Source organism: Phocoena phocoena, chromosome 13, assembly GCF_963924675.1.
Source record: "Phocoena phocoena chromosome 13, mPhoPho1.1, whole genome shotgun sequence".
Taxonomy (NCBI): domain Eukaryota; kingdom Metazoa; phylum Chordata; class Mammalia; order Artiodactyla; family Phocoenidae; genus Phocoena; species Phocoena phocoena.
The window spans coordinates 71,107,482-71,119,748 of record NC_089231.1 but is presented as its reverse complement, the minus strand read 5'-3'; the positions used below and the strand labels follow the sequence as shown (position 1 = coordinate 71,119,748).

The following is a 12,267-nucleotide window of genomic DNA, read 5'->3' as shown; positions in this document are numbered from 1 at the left end:
GCACTTGTCAGAGCTGCTGTTGTGAATCAGGGCATCACAAAGCTTGGAGATACTTCCCGGCTCCCTCCTGGCAGGAGGATGCTCCTGGGATGTCTGCTCCCTACTTTTGTTACCAGTGCCCCCCAGTATCCTCTGATGCCCCTAAAGACCCTTTTCCCACAGGAGAGTAAATCAAGGAGGAACTCGGAGCCCTTTTGTTTTTTTTTTTTTTTTAATTTTAAATTTTATTTATTTATTTATGGCTGTGTTGGGTCTTCGTTTCTGTGCGAGGGCTTTCTCTAGTTGTGGCGAGCGGGGGCCACTCTTCATCGCGGTGCGCGGGCCTCTCACTATCGCGGCCTCTCTTGTTGCAGAGCACAGGCTCCAGACGCGCAGGCTCAGTAGTTGTGGCGCACGGGCCTAGTTGTTCAGCGGCATGTGGGATCTTCCCAGACCAGGGCTCGAACCCGTGTCTCCTTCATTGGCAGGCAGATTCTCAACCACTGCGCCACCAGGGAAGCCCTAGGAGCCCTTTTTGCAGCAAGAAACAATTCTCTGTCACAGGACCTCTTGGCTGTGTGAGATTAAAACCAGTCACGACCCTCTTCTCAGGAATGTTCCCTGAACAAAATGCTCCCCTGGTCTTGCTGTCCTGCACATCAACCCAAGACTGGGAGTCACTTACCTGTGTTCTCTCCTTTAATTCCCTCGGCAACCGTGACAGGTAGGTAGGGAGGGAATTCCCACTGGCAGTTCAGGCTGCTGAGGCTCAGAGAGGTTATGTAACTTTGCCGAGGTCGAACAGCACCACGTGGTGTGGCCAAGATTAGAATCAGTGCCTGTCTGCCTCCAAAGCTAGTGTCCTTCTCCTCTGTGAGGCCACTCATCTGGCCCAGTCCTTGGGTGCATTTTGGGTGCTCGGACCTCCACCTCCCCTCTAAGAGCAGCTTCTCAGCTCCGTCCCCAGTCTCCAGTCTCCGTTCCCTCACCTGGAAGGGCATCCACTAAGCAGAACCGAGGCAGGAGAGCTCGGAATCGAGGCTAACAGCATGGGCTCTGGGGCCAGGCAGACCTGTGTTTCACCCCAGTTCTCCTGCGTGATCTGTGACTCTCTCCACCTCTGAGGCTCAGTGTCCTCATCTGTAGAATGGGGATAACAGTCCTTGGGAGGCTTAAGTTATTCAGTTTGAATGTGTAAAGCCTGGCCACCCTTGTTGTTATTGCTATTATTATTGTTAATGGAAAACCTGCCCACCATCCAGGCATTTGCCCGGCAAAGCTTGAGTCTACAAAGGTGACTCGGGCTGGTCTTTAATCCTCTCCAGTCCCTGTGGTCCCGTAGCTGTAAGAGATGTACACCCTCCCTAGAAAGTCTGAGCCTCTTCGTCACTCTGCCCGCTGTCCCTCATTACTCCGTAAAAATGACAGTACTGTTCAGAACCCAAAATCATAAGGATGTGTTATCTGCCTGGATGGCCCAGTTGCTTCGCTTTCCTTTGGCTCTGAAGGCTGATGGGAGGCTTAATTATTTGTCTGTTACTAAATTTTCCAGTCTACTTGTTGCCAGTCTACCCATTGCCTAATATATTATGCAGTCGGGCCCATGTATAACCCAGGGGGGGCCCTGTAATGGAGTGATAGAGGGAGGCTGCCAGTCGGCCACCACTCTGCGCCTGTCCTAATAAAGGCATCAGTCCCTGAATGGATGGGACCGTAACTCGGGGAGCGCCGAGGGGCCTGCAGGAAGAAGAGACGATTGTAATGATGACAGGGACCCAGCCCCCTATCTTCTGCTGGGACCCCGCCCGACATCTAGCAGCCAGGGGAGTCCATCCGAGGATAGGAGGAGGTGGCCTGATGCTTCCCAAGCCCGGATAAGACGCTGAGCACGGAAGGCCACGGGGAGTATAACAGTGATGCTGTCAACACAAAGCAGTCACCGTATATTCAAGCACTTGGCGAAGTGTTTTACTCTTCTTATTGTTTTAAAACAACTGCACAAATAATTACTGTAAAGTTGTCTTCCTATGAAAAATGGAAACAATACAGACGAACACAGAATGTCGAAAGCAGGTCCCCCCCACTCTCTTGATCCTCCTGACCTTAAAGGTGACCGTTGTTAAGGTGCAAAGGCGACATTTATTACAACTGATGAGCCAATACTGATACACAGTTATTAACCGAAGTCCTCAGTTTACCTTGGGGCTCGCCCTTGGTGTTGTACATTCTCTGGGATTTGACAGGTGTGTCATGTCATGTCGTGTGTTCACCATGACCTTGTGGTCCAGGCTAGTTCCACTGCCCTAACAGGCTGGCTTTTTTTTTTTCCTCTTAAACTTTTAAATTTGGAATCATCATAGATTCATAAGTAGCTGGAACAGCAACACATCGAGTCCCTGACCCCTTCCCCCAGTTGTGGCTGCGGACGTGGCTGCAGTCCCTCTCAAAAGCAGAGTGGCCGTGGCTGTCACTGCGTCCCCAGTGTAGGCCTCACCCTCAGGCCTTTTAGACTGAGCACGAGCTACACCTGTGCACGTGACCACTACGGGGTGGCTGGCTGTCGCTGTTATAAACAAGTTCACACCGGCTCCATTTCCACGTGCTCTGCTCCTCCGCGTGCCGGGGCCTCTCGGCCCGTGGCTCACAGCAGCGCCCCTGTTCTCTCCCCTAACTGCAGGGCTTGCCTGGCGAGGGGGCCTCAGCCGATGTCGCACTTCTCCAGCTGATGAGCGTTTGGGCAGTCTCCTGCTGCTTTGGGGGGTTCTAAACAGCGCCACGTGGGCATACGTTCCTGTATGTAGAGGCGGTGCAGGGGTGAGCGTTCTGGAGCCGTGGTGGCCTGGGCCTGGGCCTGCTGGACCACGGGGCATGTTTGAGGTTGAACATTTCCATGGACAGGGCTCGATTCCCCTGCCTGTATTCACAGGGGTCGGCTCACTGCAGCCTCACAAGCCCGGGGGGGATGTGGGACTGGAGTCTGGGTCTCTGAACACCTGGGCCATGGCTGCATTCATGCTGCTCCATCCCCCCCCGCCCCCCTCCGCCCCGTGGCCTCCTTTTCTTCATCCTTTTCCTCCTCCCCCACTCGCCCTCTTCCCCCTCCGCTCCCCCCTTACTGCTCTCCTTCCTCTGTCTCCTCTCCCTCCTTTCTTCCTTTTCTTCTTCTCCTCTATGCCTGTTGGGTGGTAGGCCCTCGGCAACGCCATTCTTACATTCCAAGATGAGATTTCCATCTGATCAAGGGAGGGAGACCCAGACAGGCCCGTTGGAGACGCCAGGAGAAAATTCTAGGCAGGAGACATCCAAAGTTCAGAGGGGTCAGCCCCACCCAAGGGGTCCTAGGGCCTGGGACCCTTGAACCGAATCTCTCAAACAGAGTGGAAATCAGGGAGGATGCTCCAGACAGAAGAGCCTCGGTGAGCAGAGGTGTGGTAGCCCGAGCAAGGCCTGGGGCCTCCGTGTCCCCGTCTGCGAGGCGCCAATCCCTGGCACCGGTGCTGCAGAATTGAGAGAGGATTACCATGTGTCCCTAGAGCAGACCACACCCCCCCCGAAGCTTGTCCCCGCCTGGGCCCTGTCCTCCGCCTGCCTTCCCGTGCCCACAGGCCCCCAGCTGGTGGCTTGGCTCCCTGCCTGACAGCTGCCACAGCCGGGCCTATTCTGGGCCACAGGCAAGGATTGATTCTGCATTTTCTAAGCATATTGAATTCATTTGTTAAGCTGGAATGGCGGCTGTGGGATGTAAACATTTATATTATAAAAGCCATAAACCGGGCTTCCCTGGTGGCGCAGTGGTTGGGAGTCCGCCTGCCGATGCAGGGGACACGGGTTCGTGCCCCGGTCCAGAAATATCCCACATGCCGCGGAGGGGGTAGGCCCGTGAGCCATGGCCGCTGAGCCTGCGTGTCCGGAGCCTGTGCTCCGCAGCAGGAGAGGCCACAACAGTGAGAGGCCCGCGTACTGCAAAAAAAGCAAAAAACAAAAAAAAAGCCACAAACCCCTGAAGTGGCTGATGCTAGAAGGCTTCCCTGCCAGCAGCCCCAGGCTTCAGGAGGGCAGGGGGAGGAGGATGGAACCCCCGAGAGACCCGACTTCAGGTTGGCTTAGCCACTCTTGCTGGGTGGCCCTGCAAAAGCCCCTCTCCTCTTTCTGGCCTCTGTTTCCCATAAGTAATAACAGCAGCTGACATTTATCCAGTGCTTACAAGGTGCAGGTACTATTCTAAGAGCTTTGGCCATCTCAGTGTTCCTCTGGAGTAGGCACCATTACCCCATTTTACAGATGAGGAAACTGAGGCTCAGAGAGGGGAAGGGACTTGCCCAGTGGGGATGGATGGACACTCTCTGGCGTCTCTTTTAGCCTTGCTTATCCTAGACTCCAGGAGGCTGTGGCTCAGTGAGGACCTCACTGTACATGCATGTCTCACCCTTCAGCGACAGAGCATAACAGTACTGCTGACGGCAATGATGGTGATGTTAATGATGGGGTTAGTAACTGTGACTGTTTACTGAGAATCTGCTCTCTGCCAGGCATGATTTAAGTGCTGTGCCTGGTTATTCCGTTTAATCCTTGTAACCCTATATGGTGGGTTACACCCATCTTATGGGTGTGTCCGTGGAGGCTCAGAGAGATAAAGGCAGTTATCTAAGGTCCTGGACTCGGGAAGGGGAGGAGCTCAGTTTGGGGCCGAGGAGTTCTGTCTTTGAAGCCTTTCTTCCTGTTCTTCGTGCCGCGTTCTGCCGGGTGGTCCACAGCGTCATCGATAAATGGGGAATTAGTAATCATGCCTTTTCATGCGGTTCTTGCACTGGTGAGATTAAGTGCATAGCACAGGGCCAGGCATGCGGGGAGTACTCCGGAGACACCAGCTGTTGTTCGTGGGCTTCCCTTGGGCCCCAGCTTCAAAGGAGACAGCGTGATAAGTTGAGGGGGACCCCTGCTCAGTCTGCCTTGGTGAGGGACCCTTGAATATGGAAAGAGCGTTGGACTGGGGGCCAGCCAGAGCCGGGTTTAATCCTGGCTTCTGCCTCACTAGCTGTGTGACCTCACACAGGTCACTCACCGGCTGTTGGTCCCACCCCTGAGCCTTTGCTCCTGCAGTTCCCCCAGGTGATGAGTGGCTTCCACTGAGGTCTCCCTGGTGACTCTGCTTCTCAGGTCGGATTACCTGCTCCGGGGACACTCCCAGGCAGTTTCACACCCAGTGTCTTGTTTCATCCTAATAATGACCCATTGGGAGAGGAGCCATCCCATTGTACAGATGTGGAAACTGAGGCTCAGAGAGGTGAGATTTCCTGTCTGAGATCTTGCAGCCAGGTGGAAACTGCTTTTGGATGCCCGGCCTCTGGTTCTTTCCACAACTGCCCAACATCCCAAAGATGCCACGCCTTTCCCCTTAAGCCTCTTGATCAGATTAGTCCAGGAGACCCCTACCCATGCTCCCCTTCTCCTGTCAACTCCCAATGCACGTTGGCATACTCAAGATTAGAGCAGCCTGCAGGGAAGCAGCCCATTTTGGTTGTTTAACTGGATGCTGCCCCAGCTGATTTGTCCAGCAAGCCCTCTTTATCCAGAACGCTAGAGCATCAGGGCTGGTCCACGTGTTGCCCTTCCAGCTGATAGGGCGTGAGCAGTGATTCATGTTGGACTATGAGTGACTGAGCAGCGATCTATTGACGGCTTGTTGGCCAGGCCTTACGGGGTGCGCTGACTGCAGATGGACAGGTGACTTTCTCTAAGGTCTGTTCAGGTTTGCAGGGCTGCGTGGCACCCGGGAACAGCAGGAACAGGCGGGAGCCCTAAGAGGCAGGAAAAGACTCAAAGTTTTGGCCTTTAAGACAGTCCCATTTTCCATGGCCTTTAAGACAGTCCCATTTTCCAGGATCCCAACAATTGAACTTGACCTGACGTCCCTGAGCAGAATTCTCAGAGTGTGATCATAATTCTAGACGTTTATCCAGCAGATCCTGTGCTAAGCGATCTGCACCTGGAACCACGCTGACGCTTCGCAAGGACTCCATGGGGTGGATTCCCATTTTACAGGGGAGGAAACTGAGGCTCAAAGAGGTGACACGGTTTCCCCAGCATCACCTGGCTTTTGGCAGCGGAGGTGGGATTTGAACCTGCGCAGTCTGTTTCTGGGGCGCTGCCTTTTCTCGTAGCACCCACAGCCTTTTAGGCTTATCTGTTCCCTGCAGGTGGCCTCCTCCTTCACAGGCCTCCGAACTGTAAACCTCTGTGTGAGGAAATGTGAACCGGGTGTGCCGGCGTTATAAATAAGTCACATAACATTCAGTAGTTCAGCAGCAGCATGGCTATTGTTGGAAGGAGAAATAACTTGGTTATTAATAAATGCAGGAGGTCATAGTAATTGATAGCAGTTGAACTCACGGTGCATGAGGGGAGAACGGTCATGTTATTTTTTCCTCTTTCTCGTTTTTTTTTTGTATTGAGCATAAAGGGAAAAAGCTGCCTTTGCAGGTGGGTCTGAGCAGCTCAGAAACTACAGTTCTATAACTTTCCCTTACTCCTTCCTTTTCTTCTATTTCTCGTTTCTCCTTTATTCATTCTTCTTTTCAAATCCCTTCCTGCCTCTTACCACAGAGTGATCTTGGGCAAGTGATCAGGTAAAGCAGTTTGCCCGCAGTCACCTGGTTAATCGAGGGCTCTCTCAGCTAAGCCAGTATTTCCTAAACCGGTGTCTCCTGGGACATTAGATCAAGATACTCTATAAAAGCATTCCAAGGCCAAGTAAGTCGGAACAGAACATCCCCTTCTTGGGGCATCATATGATATACTTTAAAGGCTCTGAGATGGCCCAAAGTTAAGAAACTTGTTTCACCAAAGCAATGACCAAATTGGTATAATACAGAATTCATTTTTCCCCAGTGACACTGATGAACGTTCCATGGAACAACCGCTATGAGGAGCCCCTTTGGGAAACTCTGAGCCCCAGCCGTGTGGCTTCTGTGCCCCGCTCCATATCCCTTTGGCCACCCGGGGAGTTTCTGACTCAGCCCTGCCCTTGGTAGCACATTGGCTGGGGCCAGGCCTCACCTCAGATGTGCAGATGGCTTCTGAATGATAGACAAAGGCGCACACACAACAGAGCAGCGTGCCGAGAACTCGGCTCCCTTTCAGAGAACCTTCTGAGGCCCTCTCTGAGCCTTGGCACTTTAAATGGGTGCAGCTGCTGAGACAAGGGTTCAAGGGATAGACTTGCATGTGGGAGGAGATCCCAGGAAGTACTGGGAGGGGCGTGAGGAAGGGAAGTAGGGAAGAAAGGCAGCCAAAAAGAGTGTCACTGAGGCTTCCCTGGTGGCACAGTGGTTGAGAGTCTGCCTGCCGATGCAGGGGACGCGGGTTCGTGCCCCAGTCCGGGAAGATCCCACATGCCGCGGAGCGGCTGGGCCCGTGAGCCATGGCCGCTGAGCCTGCGCGTCCGGAGCCTATGCTCCACAACGGGAGAGGCCACAGCAGTGAGAGGCCCGCGTACCGCAAAAAAAGAAAAAGTGTCACCAAAACCAGGCTGTGGGCAACTGGGGCTCCTCCCACTAGGGACCTCTGGGAGCCAGCGTAGAGCACACACCCGAGTTATTGCGCTCAGAGGGCCTTACCTTTGTCACTGCTCGAAGGCTGGGAATGTTAACTCCGTGCCACATCCGCCCATGTCCTGTACTTCAGCAAATGCCAGTACGAGGGAAGGCCCCCAGCTGTAGGGAGTACAGGAAGCCCCAGGGGCACACCGTGGGGCAGCAACAGCTCTGCTCTGGTCCACCTACCATGTTGCCTTCTGAAGTCTGCCCCCGTTTCCTTTTGACCTGACCTACAGCCCGCGTGTATGGGATGTTGGGAGTATCAGAGCCGCCCTTAACCCCATGCCGTGACCGGGGGGTCTGGGAACCTAGGCTCAGGTTCTCGCTCAGCTGTTTACCAGCTGTGTGACTCAGGGCAGGGCGGTATCCCTTGCTGGGTCTTGGTGGCCTCTACTATAAATCAGGCCTAACAGTATTCAGCCTGCAGACCTCGCAAGGCAGTTGGGAGATCAGCCAAGGTCATACAAGCATCCTCCCCGCCCCGTGTAGACGTGTCCAGGTGTGCATCCTCCAGGCCGTGGTGAGATGCATGGGCCATTTGTCACTGAGCACAATAATAGAGCTGGTATTTGCAAGTAGTTCTTTAATATAGAACTGTTTCAAGGGTGGGCGGTCCTATCAGACATGCATTGTATTTATGTAAATCCAGCCATGCAAAGGCAAATGTGAGGCCAGTGGTTACAGATACATATTTTTTCGTATGTCATGGGCCCTAAAGGCAAGCGACCCATTTCCTTTGGTGTTCCACTGGAGGGGAAGCTGGCAGTGTTGGACTTAGGGAAACATGCTACAGTACTGTACGTTATGGGCAATTTAGGAGATCCTCAAGGGTAATTTTAAGGGTACTTGATATTTCACCTTAGACTCTGGTTTCAGAACAGTACCCCCTTATGAGAGAAAGCGCCTCTGCACAGGCCCGTGGTTAGCATACTGAGAGCTGGAGTGAGAAGGCTTGAGTTCAAATGCTGCCTCTGCCACTTACCAGGTGCATGACCTTGGAAGGTCACCCTCTCTGCGGCTCAGTGTTCTCATAAGTCAAGGGGCGATACTAGCATTGACCTCGTAGGGCTGCAGGGAGGGTTAACTGAGGCAGCGGTGTCCAGTGCTCAAGCCCAGTGCCTGGCCCCGGGAAGGGGTACTGTAGGTGCTGCTGTCTGATGCTGTGATGTTAAGGCCGCCTTTGTAATACTGTTGGGCGTTTGCACTCTGATTCTTTTTCTTGGATGGGTGAGACAGAGGGTGGGTGACGGGTGGGGCACCAGGGAGCATTTCCTTGCGGGTCACCGTCACGTGTCCTTGTGTGATGTTTGCAGAAGAAGAGGCAGAGGATTCCGAGATGGTGCGCGTGAAAGCCCATCACCATCGCAGAGCCGAGCCCCGGGCCTGCCTGCCACGGGGTCCTGTTTCCCACCCGTGACCGGCAGAATGGCTGCAGCCAAATGAACATGCCTGAAGTGATCTCTGCATTTGGCGTTGGGATCATTCTGGGCACAGCCTCCTCGCCTCCTGCTATACGGCAGGAAAGCATCCCGATAGAGTGTGTGAATCCCCTACGGGGTGGGCTACGAGGCGGGGAAAAATCCACAGACCCTCCCCTCCAAGATTTTTTTGGTCCTGTCTGTCTGTTTCCATCTCTGGCTCGTGGCCTCTCCCTCTCTGTGTCTCTCTGCCTCTCTCCCTTTTGTTTTATCTTCTGTCTGATCTTTCCTGTTAGAGAAGGCAGCTCTGAGGTTCAGATGGGCTGGTTTGCGGGGGAGAGGGAAACACAGTGTTTCTCGCTCCCAAGTCTCGGAGATCTGCCACTTCGGGCAGGGCTGGCCATCAGTGAGAAATGTTCATTTCGTCGTTGACTCCTTGTTTCATTTCATCACTCACCATATTAATGTTTATTGAACGCTTCCTCGTGCCAGCGCTCTTAGGCCAGAGCAGTGACCACACGGACCTCTGCTGGCACAGAACAGCGGGCGGCTGCACACGGTGTGACATCAGCACGGGAGGGTGGGAATCCCCCTATGTCCCTCACTCCTGGAACCACCTTGGACAGGAAATGAGACCTGACCTACTCCGTTCCATATCTGAATGATCTCAGGGGCTTAGAAGAGGAAAGCGATGAGGCGGGGGAAGTGCTAGCACAGTGCCTGGCACACGGCACACGCTCCCTGCTTGGTGGCTGTCCTCGCTCGTTTGGTGATGGCTTCACGGGGGCTGGAGCCCTCTGTATACTGGCATCTCCAACCTCGGTGGCATTCCGAGGATAGCTCTGTCCCCAGCTTTGGGTAGGTTGGCGGGAAGTGCTGAGACCAGCGTGTGTCCGCCTTTCCTTGGAGGAGAAACGACCTCGGTGGGCTCAGAGTCCCTGGGCGTGACCGGCATCCGGAGTTCACCAGTTCACTATCCCTTCCACACATGCTCTCGGTGAAGCACCAGACAGATCTTGTGGAGGAGTCCCTGCAGCCCCAGGATGGGGCAGTCCGGGTTGGGGTGAATGGTGCCCTCTTTGGTTTTGCAGGTGGAGGAGGGAATTCAAATTTGTCCAGCACCTTCTCAGGGCCAGGTGCTCTGCTCAGAGCCTCACGTGCCACCATCTCGCCCAGTCCTTGCAGCCCAGCGAAGAGGTGTTTGAGGTTTTGTGACTCCGTTTTGCAGATGAAGAAACTGAGGTTCAAAAAGGCTGTGAGACTGGTCCAAGGGCTGACAGCTGGGAATGACGGGAATGGGACCCAGACCCTGTCTGCTCCGGTGCCTGTGTTGCTGTCCAGTCCCCTTTCTCCTCACCGCAGGTGCTGCCCCAGGGTTCTCGGCCTCCACTGAGAAGGCGTGGCCTCCACCCAGGTCTGGACGAAGACAGAGGGGCCCATGGGGTTGGATTTGGTGCCTGGCCAGCCTTCGGGAGCTGGAAGCAGAAATACATTTTCCTGGCAGAGCTCCCATGTGCCTCCTGGGTTTCACCAGCGGGATGCTGCTCAGCACTTGGAAATATGCCCCTTAAGTCAGGCGGGACCTAGAGAGTCCTGCCCAGTCCATATCCTGCTCCTCTTTTCAGAAACAACCATTGCTGAGCCCCTTCATGAGCTCTCCCCAGCTCAGCGAGGCTATAGGTCACTGTGGGCAGAGTGTGGCAGACTGTTTCAGAGGGTGGCAGTGGAGGTGATGGGGCAGGAGAGGGGCAGGACGTTGCCCACCTAGACAGTCATCTCCTGTTTAATTCACTTTCAACCCCATCACAGGAAGAAGGAATCTTATTCAGGGCTAGTAGCCTTTAACTCCTCTCTGTAATACTTGCTAATCTCCCTTTTTCAACAAAGAGAAAGCAGACCTCGGACTCCCAGGTAACTGTATCTAATTAGAATCTAATGGTATTTCTGTACACGTATTGTATTTATTTCTATTTTCTATCTGTGACAAGTGATCACAGTGTTGGTTCAGAAACTGGCCCCCACTGTGGTGGAGGGCAGGGAGAGACTGAAGGAAGAGGCAGCCACTTCAGGTTGGCGGGTGGCAGGTAATATGCAAGGGAACTGACATACAAGGCTTGTCTTGGATGCTGCAAGAAGGGTAGGTCTCCACCCCTGCCCGCCAGAGTCTTAAAGTTTATAGAGGCCGGAACTGGGCTCAGTCACGGAGACCTTCTGGATGGTCTCAGTAACACCCCGCTCTCTCAAGGCTGTGTCCTTGTAACAGCTGCCACCGTGGGAGTGGGGGAGGGGCTGGATGTATATTCCAAGGGCAGGGGAAGGGCTGAGGAGCTTCCAATTGCCCAGGGCCAGCTCGCAGGTCACCTGGTGGTCATATCCTCTCAATGACCTCCTTCAACAAGTGGATTCTTGTTTAAATTACTGCTATAACATTTCCTTTCACAAGGTATTTACGTAAGTGAAAAAGATTAGTGAGTCCATTTAAAAGAAAGTCCTATTTAGGGACACAAGGATTTGACAAATTTCCTAAAGGTGACATTGCAAGGATTGATTTTGGGGAAATAGTTCTTCCACTTAGTCTGATTTCTGGTGACTTTTCCAAATCAGTTTTCTCATCTGTAAAATGGGAATAATACTGCTTTTGAGGACTTTTGTGAAGATTCAGTAATAGTAATAATAATAAGTAATTACAACTTGCATGTATTGAGTTTTTTTCTGTGTCACCCCTGGAACTCCAAGACAGACTTTCTGACTCCAAAAGCCATGAGCTGAACAAAGATGACATGTTGAATAAAATGGGGTCACTGAGCGGTAACTGCTATCACCACCATCACCACTGTCATCATCACCGTCATCTTATCTCCACCATCACCTCCACTATCATCACCACGTCATCACCACCATCGTTGTTACCTTCTTCACCATTTTTTAAAGTGGCAGGGACTTTGCTGTGGCTCAGTGGTTAAGAATCCGCCTGCCAATGCAGGGGACATGGGTTCGATCCCTGGTCCGGGAGGATCCCCCATGCCGCAGAGCAACTAAGCCCATGCGCCACAACTACTAAGCCTGCGCTCTAGAGCCCGCGAGCCACAACAACTGAGCCTGTGAGCCACAACTACTGAAGCCCATGCACTCTAGGGCCCAGGTGCTGCAACTGCTGAGCACACACGCCGCAACTGCTGAAGCCTGCATGCTCTAGGGCCCGCGTGCCGCAACTACCGAACCCACACGCTGCAACTCCTGAAGCCCATGCGCCTAGAGCCCATGCTCCGCAACAA

At 53.5% G+C, this 12,267-nt stretch overlaps 1 protein-coding gene across 1 annotated transcript in view; it reads left to right on the top strand.

The window, feature by feature from the left end:
- The window catches only part of MYO18B (myosin XVIIIB), a 221,672-nt gene that overhangs the window by 36,131 nt on the left and 173,274 nt on the right, over positions 1 to 12,267 (top strand). The gene's annotated exons all lie outside the window — the stretch shown is intronic.